The sequence below is a fragment of the Ornithorhynchus anatinus genome, chromosome 3, assembly GCF_004115215.2.
Source record: "Ornithorhynchus anatinus isolate Pmale09 chromosome 3, mOrnAna1.pri.v4, whole genome shotgun sequence".
In the NCBI taxonomy this organism is placed as follows: domain Eukaryota; kingdom Metazoa; phylum Chordata; class Mammalia; order Monotremata; family Ornithorhynchidae; genus Ornithorhynchus; species Ornithorhynchus anatinus.
Genome location: NC_041730.1, coordinates 116881026 through 116902299, shown reverse-complemented (window position 1 = coordinate 116902299; position 21274 = coordinate 116881026). Strand labels below are relative to the sequence as shown.

General features: G+C 42.6%; 1 protein-coding gene and 1 non-coding gene across 20 annotated transcripts in view; one reads left to right on the top strand and one right to left on the bottom strand.

The window, feature by feature from the left end:
- The window catches only part of KCNMA1 (potassium calcium-activated channel subfamily M alpha 1), an 879166-nt gene that overhangs the window by 525100 nt on the left and 332792 nt on the right, over positions 1–21274 (bottom strand). The gene's annotated exons all lie outside the window — the stretch shown is intronic.
- On the top strand, positions 7265–7403 carry LOC114810794. Its single transcript, XR_003758487.1, has one exon. It is a non-coding gene; the product is annotated as a small nucleolar RNA SNORA7 (small nucleolar RNA).

Here is a 21274-nt window from a genome sequence, read left to right as displayed (position 1 = left end):
CTTCCATTAGCGTGGCATTTAGTGTTAGACTCGCAGGCCCTATTAGGAAAAAAAATGATAATTTATATGATGTTGGGCCTACTCAGTCCCCATCAGATAGGGAATTGCTCAATGAAAGCTTGGCAGAATGGAAACCGCAGTACTTCTCTGCTCCAGAAGCTCTCCTGGGCTTGAAATATCCAACAGAATAAGAAAAAGGATGAGATGAAATAAAAAAAGAAGGAAAGGAGAAAGGGTCCTGGCGGGCCATGGAGAGACTGAAATTATGGCTAAGGAGCATTTCCATTCCCACTTAAAGTTGACTTTATGTAGAATTTTACCTATGGGAGTAGGGCAGGCTAAAGACCGAGTACCATATTCCAAATGAGGGTTTAAAGCAAGGTTGAGAGTGCAAAGGAAAGACGCATTTCTTGGATCACTAAGATTTTTATGTCTCCAAATCTAACCAAACAGAAATAAAATGAGTATGTCTCCAAATCTAACCAGAAGAAATAAAATGAGTTGATGTCTCTAATGCAGCTGTTTTTCTCTCTCCTCAAAAAGAGGCCAAATCCCATTTTTATCAGCAAGGGCTGCACTTTTTCCTCTCAGAGATGTTTATGCTTGGCTCTCTCTTTGATAGCCTCTTGCCTTGTAAATGGATGCTGAACAGCTGTAATCATTCACAAGTAGCAAAATAGCCATAAATATACAGGGTGGTAAAGAGGGAGCAGGGAGGTGAGAGGAAAAGAAGAAAACAGTTCCTGCATTTTGGAAGTGTTCATGTTATTAGTTCTCTTGATTAGATGCATAAGTTTACAAGTCAAGTTAGGCTGAAGAAAAAAGAAATGTGATTAAATAAAATTACACCCTGTTCTCCCTTAGGCCTATCTCCTATCAGAATCCTAAAAAATGTTTCAGAGAGAAAGAGTCCTGTTGTTATTTGCTGGCTTCTCTTCCACCTAGGTTCTCTCCTGGTTCCCCTCCTCTTCTTGCTCTATAGTCACATGCTGAGTGACCTTGAGCAAGTCACTTAACTTCTCTGTGCCTCAGTTCCCTTCAGTCCATACTTCAAACTGCCCCCCGGATTCTCTTTTTATAGAAACGCTCTGGGCATGTCACCCCCCTCCTCCTCAAAAATCTCCAGTGGCTGTCTATCAACCTCCATATCAAGCAAAACTCCTCACTATTGGCTTGAAAGCTGTTCATCACCTTGCCTCCTCCTACCTCCCTTCTGGCCTTCTACAGCCCAGCCTGCACACTCCGCTCCTCTGCCGCTCACCTCCTCACCGTCCCCCGTTCCCGCCTATCCCGCCGTCGACACCTGGCCCACGTCCTACCGCTGACCTGGAATGCCCTCCCTCCTCACATCCACCAAACTAGCACACTCCCCTCCTTCAAAGCCCTACTCACCTCCTCATTTCCTCCAGGAGGCCTTCCCAAACTAAGCCCCCCTTGTCCTGTGTTCCTCCTCCCCTCCCCATCACCCCGACTCGCTCCCTCTGTCTAACCCCCTCCCCTCCCCACAGCCCTTGTGTATGTATGTACATACTTATTATTCTATTTATTTTATTAATATGTGTCTATAAATCTATTTATTTATATCGATGCTATTGATGCCTGTTTACTTGTTTTGATGTGTGTCTCCCCCTTTCTAGACTGTGAGCCCATTGTTGGGTAGGGATTGCCTCTATCTGTTGCTGAATTGTACTTTCCAAGGGCTTAGTACAGTGCTCTGCACACAGTGAGTGTTCAATAAATATGATTGAATGAATAAATTATCTCATCTGTAAAATGGGTATTAACACCGTGAGCCCCAAGTGGGACAGGGACTGTGTCTAAGCTGATTAGCTTATATCGACCCCCGTGCTTAGAACACTCCTTGGCACAGAGTAAACACTTAACAAATACCAATATTAATATTATTGTTATTATGCTGGTAGCCTGCTCGCATGACTTCAGCTACCACCTTCTATTTCATAATAAGTGTTCTATAAGGAGCATTGTGCTACATCCTGGAGTAGATACCTGTTCTACAGGTAGGAGGGGGAATAGGTTTTAAACCCCCATTTTACAGATGAGAAAACTGAGGCAGAGAAAGACACTGAGACACAAAGTTTAGTGACGTACCCATCATGCGAGTTCAGGCTCTGCTACCCCTCCTAAATCTGTGCTCTTTCCACTAAGCCACATTGCTTCTCTATTCAGATAATTTCCAAATCTATCTCTTCAGCCTCAACCTCTCACCCAATCTATGAGCTTGCATATCCTCTTCTCGAGGTCATTTTCACTTGATTATCTGACAAATCCTCTTTCTCTTCCAAGACATTTCGCCACTTGGTTAACTGATCAGCACTTTAAACTCAGCATGTCAAAAACTGCATTTCATACCTTCCCTCCTAAATTTACTCCTCTTTCCTTATCTCTGTTCATTTAACATCTTCCTTGTCCGAGAAGCATGCACCCTTGGTGATATCCTTGATTTTTTACTGATTTTCAACTTTCATATTCAATCAACTCTTTAATCTTGACTGTTCTTCTCTACGACGCTTTCCTCATCTTCCCTTTCCTCTCCATCCTAACAATTACCATCTGGGCCCAAACTCCAGTCATATCGTGTCTCTTCCACTGTAGCAGTCTCTTCACTTTTGTTCTTGCCTTCAGGCTCATACCCTCTCTATCTTTATTACCCACTACTGTACAGCATGATCTTAAAATGTTGCTTGCCACATAATCTCGCCACTTTTCAAGTACCAACAGTGTCTAACAATCTCTCATCATGTCAAACAAAAACAGCTCAAAGCTGGCTCAGAGGCCCTTCACCAGCACTATCCATTTTACATATCAACTCTCTTCACTAACTAGACCCCAGCTTGCACTCTTCTCCCTTTCCAATCTCCCCTCAATGTTCTTCACCCTTGATTTTCCTGCCTCGAACCCTTTACTCACAAATTCCCCCTCCTTGCAAGCAATTTTCCACACTTTAACTCTACCTTTGAGGCTTTTTTAAAAAAAAAAACCAAAACACTTCTACCAGAAAGGCTTCCACAAATCTTTACACCCCATTCACCACAGACATTGAATAAATGGCTGATGACTAAGGTCACTGGAGAAAAATGCGATTCTATTCCACCTCACCCCTAGGGGAAATCATAGCCTTTCTTGAACAATAACTTGGTGTGGTGCATTGATGCTTGATATTGATATTTGATGCTTGGAAAAAACAGAATTAAGAAATGGCATGCTCCCTGCCCACAAGAAGCTTATATTCAGAGTGGGGAGAGGAGCACTCTGTTATTAAGGTTTTCTTAAAGATGATCATATGGCATCACTTACTCTGACATCTTCAAAGGAAGAGCATTTCACTGAAACATACCCTGACATCATTCTGGCTCCCAACAACGCTTTTGCCACCCTGATAGAGGGGAGGATAGAACTGCAGCATGAGGACTTCCAGATTTTGGGAATGTTGGGAAGCTTTGCCTGCAGTTATAGCCATCTTCAGAATAGCGGGGCACCGGGCCCCGGAAGCTCCATGCCTGGCATGGCAAAGATGGGGTCAGACTTGGCTCAAATGTCCTTTAAGAAGCCAGATTTTTTTTTAGGCACTTCTTAAGTGCTTACTATGTGCCAGACACTGCACTAAGCACTTGTGTAGATTCAAGCTCATGAGGTAGGACACAGTCCATGTCCCACATATGGAGTGACTTGTCCAAGGTCACGCGGTAAGAAGTGCGGTGTCTTGCCCATGGTCACACAGGAGACAAGAGGCCAAGCCAGCATTAAGGCCCAGGTCCTTCTGAGTCCCAGGTCCATGCTCTACCCATTAGGCTTGCTGCTTCTTAATTCTGCCAGAGCACCAGAAATCTGACCTTTGCAACCTGGAGGATCCTGGAGAGGCTGAGATGGTTTCTAATTAAGGTCTCTTTATCGGGAGCAGAGGGGAGTTTGAGGATTCTCACCTCCAGGATCTGTTCTTCAACTTACCCTTCCATGGTTCTGCTGGTTTGTTAACTAAGATGTTTTTGTTGTTTGTTACCCATTTGTTATCTGTTGTCTTTGTCTGTTTAACCCCAACAAGATTGTAAGTCCCATGAAGGAAGGGACTGTATCTAATCCGTTATGCCTGTATCTATTTCAGGTCTTAGTACAGTGCTTGACATTTAGTATGCTTTTAAAAAATAATATAACTACTCCTATAGAGGTAGATCAATACAGGGTATTTAATCTTCAATAGTATTTATTGAGCTCTTAGTGCGTGCAAAGCTTTGGGAGAGTACAATACAACAGAGTATTAGACACCTTCCCTGCTCACAATGAGTTTATAGTCCAGAGCGGGAAATAGACATGAATAAAAAAAAAAGTCATTTACTTATATAAGCTGTGGGCTGAGGATGAGGTGAATACCAAATGGCCAAAGAGTACAGACCCAAGTACATTCTCAGAAAAAGGCCTTTTCCTTTATCTGATTACAAAAGTGATTAAGCATAAACTGTCATCTTCTAAGGCATTTGCTGCTGAATCAAATGATGTTGTTTGAATAATCTGTGAGCCTCTGAATTAAATGTTGAAACTGATGTCTGGATAATTACCCTACACTTTCAAAGAACACGTCCACACTAGATCAGACCAACTTTTTTAATTGGTGTCTTTATTTTTGATATGATCCTGGGGACAAGGAAACAGTCTGGTTTTCTCCTTGTGGCTCAAAATAACCCACATTGGTGTCTGCTCCAGGAAGTCATTATGGCTGCTTGTTAGATTTCCTAGAGGGTTTCAGATCCCTTCAGCCCCCAGAAAAAATATCATGGAAGATGCAGTACTTGTTAAACAACTCTCCATATCCCTGAGGAGCTACAGCCTAGAGATGCCCTGATTTATTGTGTTTCAGAGATCCCTCCCTATTTTGCCCAGAATTCTGCATTTATGTGCAATGTGCAAAATCATTATAGGCCCAGTCAGTCCATCAGTCAATGCTATTTACTGAGCTCTTACTATGGGCTGTGATCTGTACTAAGCGATTAGCTAGAATACGATGCAAAATGAAATATATGGTCCCTGCCCACAAGAAGCTTAGAGTAGAGGAGAAGCTTACAGTCAGCTCCTAACCAGGGATTAAACTGCTTCCTGTCTAATGAAAAAACTACTAAATATGAAATTTGTGCAAGTGCCTGGGAATGGGAAGGGAATCAAAAGGACAAAATCTAATCCACAATACACACACACTTGGGTCACAAAGAAGCAATTCAGCTAATCACTTGTCCCTTGCCAAAATACAAATAGGATGTAAATTTTCTTTTAGTGGCACTAGACATCATATGAAAGTATTTTTTTTCAGCCATAAAACACTGGACTAAAGAGAGAGGAACCATCATGGAGACCCAGGAGGGATACTGTCCTGGTGAATAAAGGTTGTGTTATTCTTTCTGTCTGGTGTGATACAAGGTTTTTAACTTTTTCCACCTTACTCCTTTTACTTTTGTTGTTACGGTATTTGTTATAATCTTAAAATGGGCCTGGCACTGTATTGAGTGCTGGAGTAGATTCAAGCTAATTAGAGTGGAACCACTCCATGACCCACATGGGGCTCACAGTCTTAATCTCTCTTTTACAGATGAAGTAACTGAGGCACAGAGAAGTGAAGTGACTTGCCCAGGGTCACACAGTAAACAAATGGCAGAAAGAGGATTAGAACCTAGGTCCTTCTGACTCCATGCTCTACCCATTAGGCCATGCTGCTTTTAATCAGTAAATGAAATGGGTATTTACTGAGTATATACTGAATGTTAGGCACTGTATTAATCATTCATTCATTCAATTGTACTTGAGTGCTTATTGTGTGCAAAGCACTGTAAAAAGCACTTGGGGGAGTACAATATAACAATAACAGACACTTTCCCTGCCTGCAATGAGTTTATTTGGGAAAAGACAGCAGGTGGAAGACTTGTTCCCTGCCCTCCGAGAGCTTGCAAGTGCTTTTTTGCAAGAAAGTGGAAAAGATCCTCCCCACCCCATTTCTAAGTCAATTTAAGTATCTAATCAGCAATGGCTTACTAAGTGGGTGATGGCACAATGGCATCTGCTGTTCTTGTGGATTCAGATACCATGCCCAAAAGTGGCCTGTTCTCCCTTCCAATTATCTCAATAATTGGTGGGGATTGAAGGGCAGGCAGTGGCAGGTCTCATAAACTCTGGAGGAGGACTCTTATGTTGGGTATGCAGTATTCATTCATTCAATCATATTTATTGAGCACTTACTATGTGCAGAGCACTGTACTAAGTGCTTGGAATGTACAATTTGGCAACAGATAGAGACAATCCCTGCCTAATGACGGGCTCACAATCTAATCGCAGTATAGCGTGACAGCCGCCATTTTGCAGAATTTTTGTGACGTGCGGATAGTCCTAGACCGTTTCTCTGGTGAAATCCCTGACCCTACCTGTTAGCTTCAGAGCCATCAAATTCCCTTCTCATTTCTGCATGGCCTCAGTGCCACCTGGGAGCCATGAAACTCAGCAGCAGAAGCCAGAGTGGAGGGAGACTCAACACTTCATTTTTTTTCATAAAGGATATAAAAATGTCTTGTCCCATTAATACCAGACAGGAGACAGGCCAGCTGAAAATTAGGCTGTCTGGTATAAATCACCACCCCAAAGAGAAAGTGTGGGGTGACTCAGTCTTAACCATAACCACTACCACACACACACACACACACACAAAAAAAAAAACAACAACTCTCAACTGCTCCTGAGTCAACGGTATACCCTGCTGATGGTAAAACATAACATTCCCCTCTTAACCACTGATGTCTGAGTAAAGGGAAGCAGCATAGCCATTTGGATAGAGTCTGGACCTGGGAGTCAAAGAACTGGGTCCTAATCCTGACTCTATCACTTGCCCGCTGTATGCCCTGGGGCAAGTCACTTACCTTCTCAGTGCCTCAGTTTCCTCATTTGTAAGATGGGAATTAAATGAATCCATCAATGGTACTTAACTCTTGTGTGTTACAGTGTTGTGCTCAGTGCTTGGGCGAGTACAATACAAAAGTCGGTAGACATGAGCCCTGCCCACATGGAGTTAACTGTTTTTGCTCCTACTTAAACGTTAGCCCCGAGTGGGACAGGGATTATGTCTGACCAGATGGTCTTTTATGTAGCACAGTGCTTGGAACCTAGTAAGCACTTCACCGCCACAATTATTAACAGTATTATTATCACTATCGATGCTCACTTGAATAGTTAGAGGCCAGAAAATTTGTAGCTCTATATTTTCATGGACCCCCTCGCCCTCCTCAGGATCTCACCTGGAGAGTATCCAGTACTCTACCAGTCTCAGCTACTGGAGGGAGAGTCAAGCAGAGGCATTCCTATTCCATTCCTAGCTCGGCTAGTGGCTAACGAGTGGAAGACAATCTGCTACAAGTCAAAACTCACCCGTGCTGGGCAGCAGCGGCATGGGAGAGAGTCGAGGGCGGAGACTCAAGTTTACTGTGTGGAAGAAGACAGTGGTAAACCACTTATGTACTTTTACCAAGGAAACTCTATGGTGTACTATCAAAATTATTGCAGATGGAGGTGAGGCGTTCTGGAAGAAATGTGTCCACGGAGTTGCTATGGGTCAGAAACGACTCAATGGCATAGGACAGGATTTTCCTGGACAATGTGTGCAAGTGAGAGAGAGAGTCCCTTTTGAAGCCATGCACACTTACGGATGCTGTCTCATTAAGATCAACAGCAGTACAATCTTAAAGTCAAAGGGCATATCTACTATCCCACTATCATCCACTAAATTCCTGGAAACTTAAAGCTCCTCGTGGTCAGGGAACATGTCTACCCATTCTGTTAAAGTGTACTTTCCTCAGTGATTAGTAGAATGCACAATAAGTACTCAGTGAATACCATTCATTTAATGATTGGTATCAATGAATCCATCTCGGTATTGCATTTCCAAAGATAGATGGCAGGACGGGTTTGTGCTCAATATTTCAGTTTAAGAATGAATCGATGCTTTGGTCCTAAAGTTTAGGGGCAGGTATTATCTCCTCCCTAGGGCATGTAGCTGTAACCAAGAGATTCTCAGAAGTGCTGATAATAATCATTATTATCGTTATTATGGTATTTATTAAGTGTTTATTATGTGCCAAGAACTGTACCTAGCACTAGCTTAAGTAGAACACAATCAGATAGGACACAGTGCTTGCCTCACATGGGGAACACATTCTAAGGAGAAGGGAGAAAAGGTACTTAATCCCCATTTCACAGAGGAGGAAACTAAGACACAGAGAAGTTAGGTGACTTACAGGAGGTGGCAAGATCAGGATTAGAACCCAGGTCCCCTGACTTCCAGGCCAGAGCTCTTTTTTTTTCATAAGGTCATACTGTTTCTCTAATGACTCTGGTAAGTTGGTAATCACTCTCTTCAGCATCTCAGACTTCATGTCATCTCAGCATCTTTACTTCTCAGTCATAACTTGGAATCAATAGTTCAGAATAAATGAAAGTGGAAACAAGTTTTAAATTAATATTTCTGAATCTCATAAAATGTGTTCACTTAGAGCTACATTGCACTGTGGAGAGACAGAATGGAAGCACCCATATATGTTCAAAACTTCTGGCCCGGACCTGGGAGTCAAAGAACCTGGGTTCTAATCCCGGCTCTACCACTCATCTGCTGTGTGACCTTGGGCAAGTCACTTAAATTCTCGGTGCTTGTTTCCTCTTTTGTAAGATGGGTATGAAATCACTCAATCAGTAGGAGGAGAAACACAAGGAAAATGGGAAAGAGGCTCTGGGTGCAGTATTTTCCTTATTGTTGCACAAAAAAATGGATTCATCCTTCTGCGGAATGTCAAGTTAAAATTTCTCTTGGCACTTTCAGATCTTACCCAAGTGACTGGGGCCCTAGAAAGCATGAAGTTGCTCAGCCAGAGCACCCTGAATCAAAGGCCGCAGGGTCGATGGTTCAGTAAAAGAGAAACACAGAGACACAGATTAAACCAGTCATAGGAGGAAATTGCCACTGTGTCAGCCGATACCCCTTGACAGCTTGGAACTAGGTTGACTAAGTAATAGGATGCTACCAAAGAAAAGGAGACAAACCAGGATGTCAGTGCTGGCTATGAACCCAGGATGGCATTGTGGCAGTCAGGAACCCTAGGATTACACCCATTCTACTTGCTTAGACCAGGGGAACAGAAGACAAGCTACAATTTGCCCTCATGTCAGAATCTGGGCTCCATGTGAGTAAAAATATGCCAAGGACCCTACAAACAAGTGAACTTTGGGTCACACCTACATAGTCATATATTTCCACTATGACTGGTGTCACATTCAAATTCACAGTGTGCACGTATGTTTGTGTGTGTGTGTGTGTGTGTGTGTGTGAGAGAGAGAGAGAGAGAGAGAGAGAGAGAGGGAGAGAGAGAGAGAATTGCAGAACTTAGCAGGTCAATGAGAAACACTGAGCTAATTGCAGAAGTAATTTAGCAGGCCAATGAGAAACACTGAACTCTAATGAAGGACAACCATCTCTTCTATTTTTAAGATTTCACTGGTTTGTCCAATGGCTGTCATCCACTCTCTGAGCAGCATGTTTGCAACAGATGTTGCTACAATAAAGAGATCTATGCCGGAGGTGCTTATTAAACTGTACATGGCAGCAGAGACAATTTACTGCTCCACTGCCTACTCCTTCTGACTCCTTCATCAACTTTTCCTGTTGTCACAGGCTTGGTTATTTTCCCAAAGCAGTGTAGCACTCTCTAGCATGGCTTAGATGGGGACAGAATGAGAAAGGGCCAAAGGAATTCTAACACTTCTCAGTCGAGGTGTCATAAGGAGGCCACTTGCTAATTTGAGTGCAGGAGTGAACTTGGAATCGAGCTTTCAGGGGATGCAACATTGAAGGGGTGGGAATCTGAGAGGGAGACTGCGAGAGATAGGAAAAAAAGGAGGAGGAAGAGGGTAGAAAGAAAGAAAAGAAGGAAGAAGGTGTAAGAAGAGGAGAGGAAGAAAAGAAAAGGGGAGGACAGGAGAAGAAGAAAAGATGGCACTTGAGAATAGCAGTTCATTCTTTAGCTTGCTTTCCTAAGTGCCCAGTACAGTGTTCTCTACACGGGAGGAAGCTTAATAAATGAATTGGTCTTCCTTGCTGTGGTTTTGCCACCTCACCCACCTCTTCTGCTTATCCTTCCTCTTCCTCATTTTTCTCCTTTTTGGCTTCCTCTTTATCCACCTCTGACACCAACATTGTCAGCTAACTCACCTTCATTAGGCTAAGGAACTGGACCCGAAGCTACTTTCTCCCCCAGACCTAGCCTCTGTGAAGACAAGGGGTCTGGAGCAGCCAAAACCCTACCCTGCCGGTGAAACCATGGCCCACCCATCCACTGCCAAACAGCTCCCTTCGTCCACTTCTCTCCAGGACATAATAATGATGATGAATGGGATAATTGGTGAGCAGCTACTATGTACTAAGTGTGGGTAGAGACAAGATAAGCAGATTGGACACTGTTCCTATCCCATATGGGGCTCAAAGTCTAAGGCCATGTCTAATTCCCATTTTGCTGATGAGGAAACTGAGGGGTAAAGGAGAGCAGCATGGTGTAGTGGATAGAGCACGGGCCTGGGAGTCAGAAGGTAATGGGTTCTAATCCCAACTCCACTACTCGTCTTTTGTGTGGCCTTGGGCAAGTAACTTCATTTCTCTGGGCCTCAGTTACCTCATTGGTTAAATGGGAATGAAAACTGTGAGCCCTTTGTGGGACAGGGACTGCATCCAGCCTAGTTTGGTTGTATCCACCAAAGCACTTTATACAGTGGCTGGCACATAGTAAGCACTTAAATACCATTATTATTATTATTATGAATGGCTTGCCCAAGGTCACACAGCAGACAAGTGGTGGAGTTGGGATAAGAACCTAGGACCTCGACTCTCAAGCCTGGGTTCTGTCCATTAGGTCAACCTTATTCCCTCTCCGCTTGCTCCTTCCAAGTTCCCCATATTCCAATCCACATTCGGCTGTCCTGCTTTCAACTCCTTTCCATCTTCTCCCTCCAGTCCGTAATCTTTTCCTCCTCTAATCTATTAGACCCCTCAATTCTCCCCATCTTTGAAGCCCTCTAAAATCCAAATTCCACCAGGCAGCCATCCCAGATAAACTCACAAGACCCCAGTCCAGCAGGCACCACTGGCATTTACATATTTCTTACCCCCAGGACAGATTTATATATGTGTGTTTATTTCTTCGTTCAATCTTTTATGGGTTATTTCTTCCTGACACGTAAGCTACATGCAACTATAATATTCTTCTTCTTCCCACTCCCATTATTTCTACATAACTCTCATGCATTTCCTCAAAGAGATTTTCAAGAACAGTAAGTTTCTTAAGGGCAGGTAATATGTGTCCTGCTCTTATTGTACTCTCCCAAGCTCTTAGAACAGTGTTTGCACTCAGAATGAACTCAACAAATTCAACTAAATGAAAAACGTTTTGAGGCCCTGGTGTTCCTCTAGCTCATTTCTTCTGGATTCAGCCAGAATTCTGTTTGAGACCACTGCATCACAAAGCTTCTCCAGCCTTTTTCCAGGCCTCTGAGCAGCACTATTGATGGCTCTGTTCCATGTCCTACCCTGGCTGTGACACTAAGCTCCGATTATCTCTGGTTAAAATGGAAAAAAAGGTCTTTCAGAGACCTCCATTCTGACCCCCAGTTGGAAGCAGTTTGGACACACCTTCCAGATGTTTGCCTAATGGTTTTTCACGGCCTTGTGGATAGAGCAGGGGCCTGGGAGTCAGAAGGACCTGGGTTCTAGTTCCAGCTGGGCCATTTTTCTGCTTTGTGATCGGCAAGTCACTTAACTTCTCTGTGTCTCATCTGTAAAATAGGGATTATGACTGTGAGCCCCATGTAGGACAGGAACTGTGTCTGACCTGATTACCTTGTATCTACCCCTGCGCTTAGTACAGTGTAGTGGACCTAATAAGTGCTTAACAAACACCATTTTAAACAAATGTATATTTTTGACCTTCATTGAGAAACTGTAGTGGCTCTACACTGGGCCACATCTTCCCACCACCGCCGCTGCTTCAGAGTTAACTGCATTAGTGATTGTGGTATTTATTTAGTGCTCACTATGCGCCAGGGACTGTATGGGATGGATACAAGCAATCGCCATGGGACTGTTGCTGGGTGATGGGCCATAGCGGAAAGAGTCCAGGCTTGGGAGTCAGAGGACATGGGTTCTGATCCCAACTCCTCCACTTGTCTGCTGTGTGACCTTGGGCAAGACACTTCACTTCACTTCTCTGTGCCTCAGTTCCTTCATCTGTTAAAATGGGGATGAAAACTGTAAGTCCCACGTGGGACAACCTGTTTACCTTGTATCTACCCTGGCACAGTGCTTGGCACATAGTAAACACTTAACAAATACTATCATCATTATTATCTATTCAGAGCATATCTGCTGCTTCAGGGTCAATGGTTTGGCTATGGGACCGTGACTGGGTGAAGGGCCATCTAGTCTTAGCTCCCTTGTCCACTCCCCTGACTAGCAGCTGCCGTAAAAGTCACTTCTCCGGCACTCAGCCCGCCTGTGAGTCACCAGCCATCCAGCTGTTCACCACAGAAAAACATCGGGCGCAGAGTACCTAGGATTTGCTGGGTCAGAAGGCACAGTTGGTAGGGATTCACCGTGACAGAGAAGAAAAGGATGCTGGAAAACATCCAAGGTTCTGTCAAACTCAGAGTGAAGAAGCCTGAACGGGTCAGGAAGGTGAAACTCTGTTTATGGTACACTGCCAAGGAAAGAGATGAGCTATTTATTACTAATAGGACTAACACCCCAGAGAGGAAATCATTGGGGAAATCCAGTAAAACAATACATCTGGTAAATCTGGGAAACATCTCTCTGGAAAAACCACTGAGAGAACCTGGAGTTTCTAGCCCTTTCCCGGGGCGGTCTGGAGAGCAGAGTGGGATCTGGACCAAGATCCCAGTTTGGGGCTGCTAGAGGTAAATTCAGCTGGTCCCAGTGGATGTTTTCCACTAAAATCTCAGTTGTTGCCCTAGTTTCCCCAACTTTGTTTTCATTTCCACTTACTTGGGAGGGATAAGAATTATAGAATGCATCTAGGCAGTGAGACCCAAATCAAAAATTAGCCGCCGCAGAGGTGATGATCCCAGCTATGGGAACCGGGCCCTGGTTCTGGCCATCACTACAGTTTTCAAGTTCAGGTCTCTTGTCTTTCTGGCCCAGGTTACAATCCAGGCTCCCAGGGCAGATGCAGGTAGAGTAGAGTTTAAGCTCACTGTGGGCAAGGAATGTGTCTGTTTACTGTTATATTGTACTCTCCCAAGTTTAGTACTGTGCTCTGCACACAGTAAGCGCTCAGTAAATATGATTGACTGACTGACAGGTGAAAGGGGATGGAGAGGAGGCAGGGGAAGAGAGATGACTTGTGAGTTGCACTGGTCTTGGAATGGGTTTTGCGACGTGTTAACTGCTACAGCAGAAGCAAGAGCTACTGCCCAAGCCACCAGTTCTTTCCAGTTAGAAGGGCTAAACAGAATGGTTTAGCTAATGTGCCTGAGAGTTCTGTTTCCTACTATAGTTATTACTTTTACTATCAGAGTGCTTTTCCCTTGGAAACTCCACTTTGATTAGTTTATCTTTTTATGGTATTTGTGAAGTGCTTATTATGTGCCAGGCACTGTACTAAGCAATGAGGTAAATACGAGCTAATGAGGTTGGGCACAGTCCATGTTCCACTTGGGGTTCACATTATTAATCTCCATTTTATCAATGATTTAACTGAGGCACAGAGAAGTGAAGTGATTGCCCAAGGGCCCACAGTAGACAAGTAGAGGAGCCGGGATTAGATCCCAGATCCTTCTGATTCCCAGGCCAGTGCTCTATCCATTAGGCCACGCTACTTCACAATTTGCAATTAAAGTCATTGGCAGATCACTCAAACTTTCCACTGTGGCTAGTAACACAGATTACTTAGATTCATTCACACTAAAAATATATTCCTGTCCTGAACTAACTGGGTTGTCAAAATGAGAAAGGATTTTATTTTTCCTCTTGAATCATACTCAGGCTCAATTATTTGGAGTCATGTGAATGTGAAGACCCACAAGATGTCTCATCCAGGCTATAGAGTTAAACAAGCAATGACTCCTGCTTTTCCCTTAATTAGGCAGAAATAATGAATTTGACAAGTGTACAAAGAAAAAGAAAAATGCCTATAGAAAGAACTATTGTTCTCCTCAGAGGACAATATAAGTATTAATGTGGCATTTGTGGAAGAAGCAGCATGACATAGTGGATAGAGCGCAGGCCTGGAAGTCAGAAGGTTGTGGGTTCTATTCTCACTCTGCACTTCTCTGGTGAGTGACCTCGGGCAAGTCATTTAACTTCTCCATGCCTCAGTTTCCTCATCTGTAAAATGGGGATTAAGACTATGAGCCCCATGTGGGAAGGGGACTGTGTCCAACCCGATTTGCTTGTATCCACCCCAGCGCTTAGTACAGTTCCTGGGATATAAGCGCCTAACAAATACCAGAATCATCATTATTATTACTATGTGTCAAGTGCCATACTAAGCACCAAGGTAGATACAAGACAATCAGTTTGGGTACAGTCCTTGTCCTACTTAGGGCTCACCATTTAACTAAGAGGGAGAATGTGTAGTATTTAATCCCCACTTCATAGATACGGAATGTGAGGAACAGAGAAGTTAAGTGACTTACCAAGGTCACACAGCAGGCAAATGGTAGAACCAGGATTAGAAACTAGATTATTTGACTCCCAGGCTCAGGCTCTTCCCACTTCTGTCAGGGCTGCATTTTCCTTTACTACTTGTGTTCCCTGTTGGCAAGGTAAGTTTGATGGCTTTCTCAGGAATATAGCAGTCAGTAAGCTGTGACCTTATTAGAAAACTTATCTGTATTGATTCTAAGGTTTATGGATTCTACTCTGACCATGGTTTGAGGCAGCAACTCAAACTTGCATGGCATTTTCGTGAGCAAAACTATATTTAAATGACTCTGGCTTGGGAGTCTGAGGTTGTGGGTTCTAATCCTAAATCCACCACTTGTCAGCTGTGTGACTTTGGGCAAGTCACTTCACTTCTCTATGCCTCAGTTACCTCATCTGTAAAATGGGGATTAAGATTGTGAGCCCCATGTGGGACAATCTAATTATCTTGTATCTATCCCAGCACTTAGAATAGTGCTTGACATATAGTAAGCGCTTAACAAATACCATCATTAAAATTATTAAATAAATGATTTATAAGTAAAAACTTCAGTGTGCACAAATGCCTAGAATGAAAGGGAGTCCGAGAAAAGGAAATTAAAGAAGAGCAGCAGAAGCACCAGGTCACTGGAGCTTCCTGGAAAACCCTACTAAACTCAAAGCACTAAAAAAATTAACTTACTAGTAAAAGGAAAAAAAAACACTTCAGCAATACCAAGAGAGAAATCAGTCTTGCCTGACAGCATTTAAATTGAATCTCTCTGAGAACTACCCACGATTTTAAGTGGAAGTTAAAGCTATTAAAAAGTCTATGCAGTAGATTAAAATTTAGAATGCTATTTTAATAATATCAAATTCTACTCAATTTCAGAAGGCTGTCATTTTAAGCTCAGCCCATTTAAAAGCACTTGACAAATTAGGTAGGATGCTGAAAAATTGGAACTAAAGTTGGCAGGTCTGCCACCAGACTCATGGATGGGAAGAGGGCCCCTTATTAAAGGAGCAGAAAGGAAAATCCCCTATTCCACGTAGAAAAAAATAATTTTCAAATAAACCCATGGGCACCCCATGTGATGCTTTTTAATCCATCTGCTGGTCACAGTAATGGTAATTATATTTACCGAGAGTCTTGTGAGGTCATAAATTACAGATATGTATTGTGGGACTTAGGGAGGGGTGAATACAGAGGACCAATTCAGGTGCGAGGGTGATGCATAAGGGAGACAGAGTAGGGGAAATGAGAACTTATTTCGGGAAGGCCTCTCGGAGGAATTGTGATTTTAATAAGGCTTTGAAGGTGGAGAGAGAAATGGTCTGTCAGATATGAAGGGGGAGGAATCCGCAGGCCAGAGGGTGAACGTGGGTGAGGGGAGAGTGACAAGATAGATGAGATCAAGGTACAGCGAGTAGATTGGCGTTAGAGCAGCATGAACTAACCTTTATTTTTTTAGAAAAATGATCCAGGCAGCAGAGTGAAGTATGAACTGGTCTCTTCCAAATCAATAAGCTATATATTCTGATGTTATATATTCGGATAAATAATGATTAATATGATTAATCTAACCCACTTCCCATAACAGCTATTTTGCTAGAACATCATTTTTTCTGGAATGTATGCAAATTTTAGCTCTTGATTTAGCCGGCATTGGGCAACTGCAAAAATGACAATCGTCATTCTAGATTTATCATTACAATATGTATACACTGAATTATAGAATGTTATCACAGACAAGCTGATACCATCAAGCGATGTATCTTTCTACCTGTTTGTGTCTCCAAGAAACACTGAGAAAAATGAGATCACAGATGATTAAAGATGTTTCCTCCAGCATAATTTAAAGCATGATTAGGTTGTTCCTCATCAACCACCCAGCCTTCTAAATTTAAAGAGGGGAGAGGGGATTGTCCTTCCCCAAGACAATTGGCAAATTCATTCAATCATATTTATTAAGCACCTACTGTGTGAAGAGCACTGTACTAAGCACTTGGGAAACAACAATAAACAGACACATTCCCTGCCCACAACAAGCTTACAGTCTAGAGGGAAATCACATAAAGATATTTCCAAACCAGAAGAACAAACAGTCTGTGTACAAATGGTATGTGAGGTTTCTTTCCTCCATGCAACCACCTCAGGTGTCACAGCCACCTCGTTGGTGCCCTTTTTTTTAAAAAAGCACAGAATTTTCCATCCATGATCTTCCATTTCCTTCCTGGCATCTCCTTCTCTCTCGCTAACTCAGAAATTCTGAATTCTTTCATTTTCTCTCAAATTCAAAGAGGAGCAAAAGCCAGATTCCTATGGATCTCAAAATAACCTCTGGGGTTTGGCATTCAAAAAATCAGCCATGAGGACATCTATGCAACACTTTCCCTTAGATGCAGAACTGGCTTTAGCCCTGTAGCTAGATTTGTGCATAAGACCCAGGGTCCCAATCCCAAATTACAAAATGAAACCACCCCAGCATTGACTCTAAAGTATTTTTTTTATCACCAGACTGGGCTCTTTTGAAGCTGTGTTCTTTGATGATCCCCGGCATATGCTCTGATTTGCTTCAAGGCCATAACTTCTCACTTTGAGGTAATGATCAGATAAAACATTCTGTGTTACCACAAGCTGTGCCCTTCCTTCCTTCTATTTTAGGTTTTTTTTTTTCCTAATTGGTTGCTTAATCAAACCAAATTTTCACAAGAAAGTGTGTAAGCATTTGTGGTTTCAAAAATAAAGTCGAGACAAAGGAGTTACCATTTAGTTTGTTTCTTTTTTCACTCATTCAGGGTAATAACAATAAGCTCTAGTCTCCCATTCCAGACTCTTCAAGGCTCAAGTCTCACAGAAAACTACTTTCCTCTTCAAAGCCTTATTGAAGGCATATCTTCTCCAAGAGGCCTTGGAGAAGGCCCCCCCAACCATCTTCCTCTTCTCCCACTCCCCTCTACGTTGCTCTGACTTGGTTCTTCCCACCCACCAGCCCCAGAGCACTTATTTACACCCCTGTAATTTATTTGTTTACATTAATGTCTGTGTACCGCTCTCTAGACTGTAAGCTCATTGTGGGCAGGGAACGTGTCCATTTATCATTGTACTGTAATCTCCCAAACACTTAAAAAGTCCTTAATAAATACGATTGAATGAGTGAGTGAATGAATGAAATGTGATTCAACAGAGTTAGTAGACATGATCCATGCCCACAGCGAGTTTATAATCTAGAGGGAGCTCTCAGTCTAGAGGACTGTACCGCTGTCTATCATTGTTATTAAATAGAGCAGTGACAGCCTGGAAGAATTAAAATATCCACTGCCTAAATGCTAAAGTTCATTCATTCATTCAGTAGCATTTATTGAGTGCTTACTATGTGCAGAGCACTGTACTGAGTGCTTGGAATATACAATTCGGCAACAGATCGAGACAATCCCTGCCCAATGAAGGGCTTACAGTCTAATGGGGGAATAATAATATTGGTATTTGTTAAGCGGCCACACAAAGCACTATTCTAAGCCCTGGGGAGGATACAAGGTGATTAGGTTGTCCCACATGGGGCTCACGGTCTTCATCCCCCTTTCACAGATGAGGTAACTGAGGCCCAGAGAAGTGAAGTGACTTGGCCAAAGTCACACAGCTGACAAGCGGCGGAGCCGGGATTTGAACCCATGACCTCTGACTCCCCAGCCTGTGCTCTTTCCACTGAGCCACGCTGCTAAAGTTGCCTCGATGTACCTATGGGTCTAGATGGTTTCCAGGATGCATAAAATAGATATTCTGCAGTTTGAATTTAAGCTCAGGTAAGTATCTCTATACAGACTTGACACTAGTTCTCCTAGTAATGACGAGTCAGATTCTTCCCTGTGAATGAGGAGAATATGCTGCTTTAGGAATCTGAAAGAATTATGCAGAGAGAGAAAATCCACTTTATTCTCGTCTCCCCACTCCCTCCCTCCTGCCCTCCACATCCCAGAGCATAATACAAGGATGTCAACTGACATTCTTGCCCGGTGCACTCAAAGAGGCATAGCTTACTGCCGGGATTTGCTCGAGGGCAGGGTTGTAAGGATGTTCGGCCTGTGATTCTGCTGTCAGTGTCTCACTTGATCTAAGGTCTCTCCCCAACGTGGTTTTAAAAGAACTGAACTGGGTAGGAGGAAGGGCAGGGAATTAAATTCAGGATGTCCCACTTGAAGAATTAGTTTTCCCATGAAGCAGGCAGAAGTACATGCCTGCTTTAGCTGGGAGTACTTTCCTCTCTTTTCTTCTTAACAGTGTGTTTCTGGGACCTCTAAACGCAGCTGGGAGAGTCCAACTCAACAAAAAACACTGTAAATGGAAATGACCGTGGCACGAGAGAGAAATGAGTTCTTTGTTCTTGTCTGTCCGTCTCCCCCGATTAGACTGTAAGCCTGTCAGAGGGCAGGGACTGTCTCTATCTGTTACCGATTTGTACATTCCAAGCGCTTAGTACAGTGCTCTGCACATAGTAAGCACTCAATAAATACTATTGAATGAATGAATGAATGAATCAAAGTAACTTCAGTTATCGCAACTACAATCGTTCCACAAACTAATTCAACTTCAAAATCAGGAAGTCATTATTCTCTTTAGTCTCAATGTGAGATGTAATATTTGTGGATATCTGGTACATAAACAGTAGCTCTTGATCTCAGCAACAAATGAAAATATATTTGGTTGATGTTCATGCTAAACACCATAAAGAACACCATAATATGCAAAAATTCATAGTAATAGCAATAATGTGGCTGTTAAAGTAATGAACTCTGTGGAAACTGAGGCAGAAGCGACTTTCCTCTAGGACACAGAGTCATCTGAAAAATCAGATGCTCATTCCTTCAATAGACTAATATTTTCTTGATCACACAAAAATGACACTGTAAAGTATTAATATAGAGAAGTTAATGGTTTTTGTAACCTACAGAGTTAACACTGGCAAATTCATTTCTTTTCTGTCAAGAGATCTCATGAAGGGTATTATCAGAAGTTAATATCTAGTTCCATTACTGGACACATTGAAAAGTACTTTGGAAAATTGAGCAAGATTCTCATGCAGATCATGAGCCCCAAATCCGATCACCATTATACATTATATGTCAGGCTTGCACCCAGAGTTTCATTTGTCTTTAAACTTCTGAAAATATTGCCGAATGACTGATTAGAAAATTGCACTTTCTGGGCAATGGACTTCAAAGGTGAAACTGTGCCTTCAGTTTATGTTAAAGCTGATATAAGGCCTTGTTTACAGTTCAAACATGGCTCCCATCAAGGTCACTTCTACTAAAAGATGCCTTTTGTTCTTCACTTGGGTTAATTCTTTCACTTTCTGTTTTTGTTTGGTTTGGGTTTTTTTTATCTAAAGTTATTGAATAGAGGAACTTACACCTCAGTGACTATAACAGCTTTCAGAGTTACCCAAACAGCATAGATGCAGAGAGACAGAGACCCATCTTCTAGCTAGTAAGACTGATTCCACCTGGCTTATTTGATTGTGCTTGCTCCGCAGGTCTGCTGCCAGAGCTGTTGGTTGCTAAAGAGATGGCTGCATGACAGTGGCTGCGGAAGAATATATCATTAAATGAAAATGATGGTCAGGAGCAGAGTTGTCTAGTGGATATACCACATGCCTGAGAGTCAGAAGGAACTGAGTTGTAATCCCAACTCTGCCATTTGTCTGCTGTGTAACCTTGAGCATGTCACTTCACTTCTCTGTGCCTCAGTTATGTCATCTATAAAATGGGGATTAAGAGTGTGAGTCTCATGTGGCACAGGTACTGGGTCCAACCCGATTACCTGTATCTACCTCACTGTTTAGAACGGTGCCTGGGCACATATTAAGTGCTTAACAACTACCATAAAAAGATTACTATTATTGGGGGGTTAGATTTTTCTGTTAGGACAAAGCATGAAGCTCTGTCTCAAGGACAGAGATAGGGCTGTGACAATTTACCTTGGGTGATGCATAAAAGCCTGAAGATTTCACCTGGCTCTTCTCATCTCTCCTTATGATTGAACTTTAGCGTGTGAGATGGTTCTTTAATTTGTGTGAGCTCTCCTGATATTTAATTTCTGCCATCTCTGACATCTTGCATTTACATTACATTGTTTTTGAGGCTACAGTAGCCACTCTATTAAAAAAAAAAACACCATGGCATTATCATGGCAGATAAGAGAACAAAGAAGCTCTTGGTCTTAGCAGCTGTGATCATTCTGGAAGGATGGCAAGCAACAAATATATTGATATTTTTATTATTCATATATTTGCTTATGCATTCAGTTTGTTCAGAGTTGATTCATTTTGGTGTATTAATACTCTTTCCTGTCTACCTTTGATTTCCTCTGGCGTTTTCTATCTGTAAATAACGTGGTCTGTCTTCCGCATTAAACTGTAACTTCCTTGAGGGCAGGGAATTGGGGGTCTTTTTAATTCTGTTCTCATTTATTTAATCGTTATTTATTGACTGCTAACTGGGTGCAGAGTACTGTACTAAGCATTTATCCCAAGCTTTTAATATAGTGTCCCACACTCA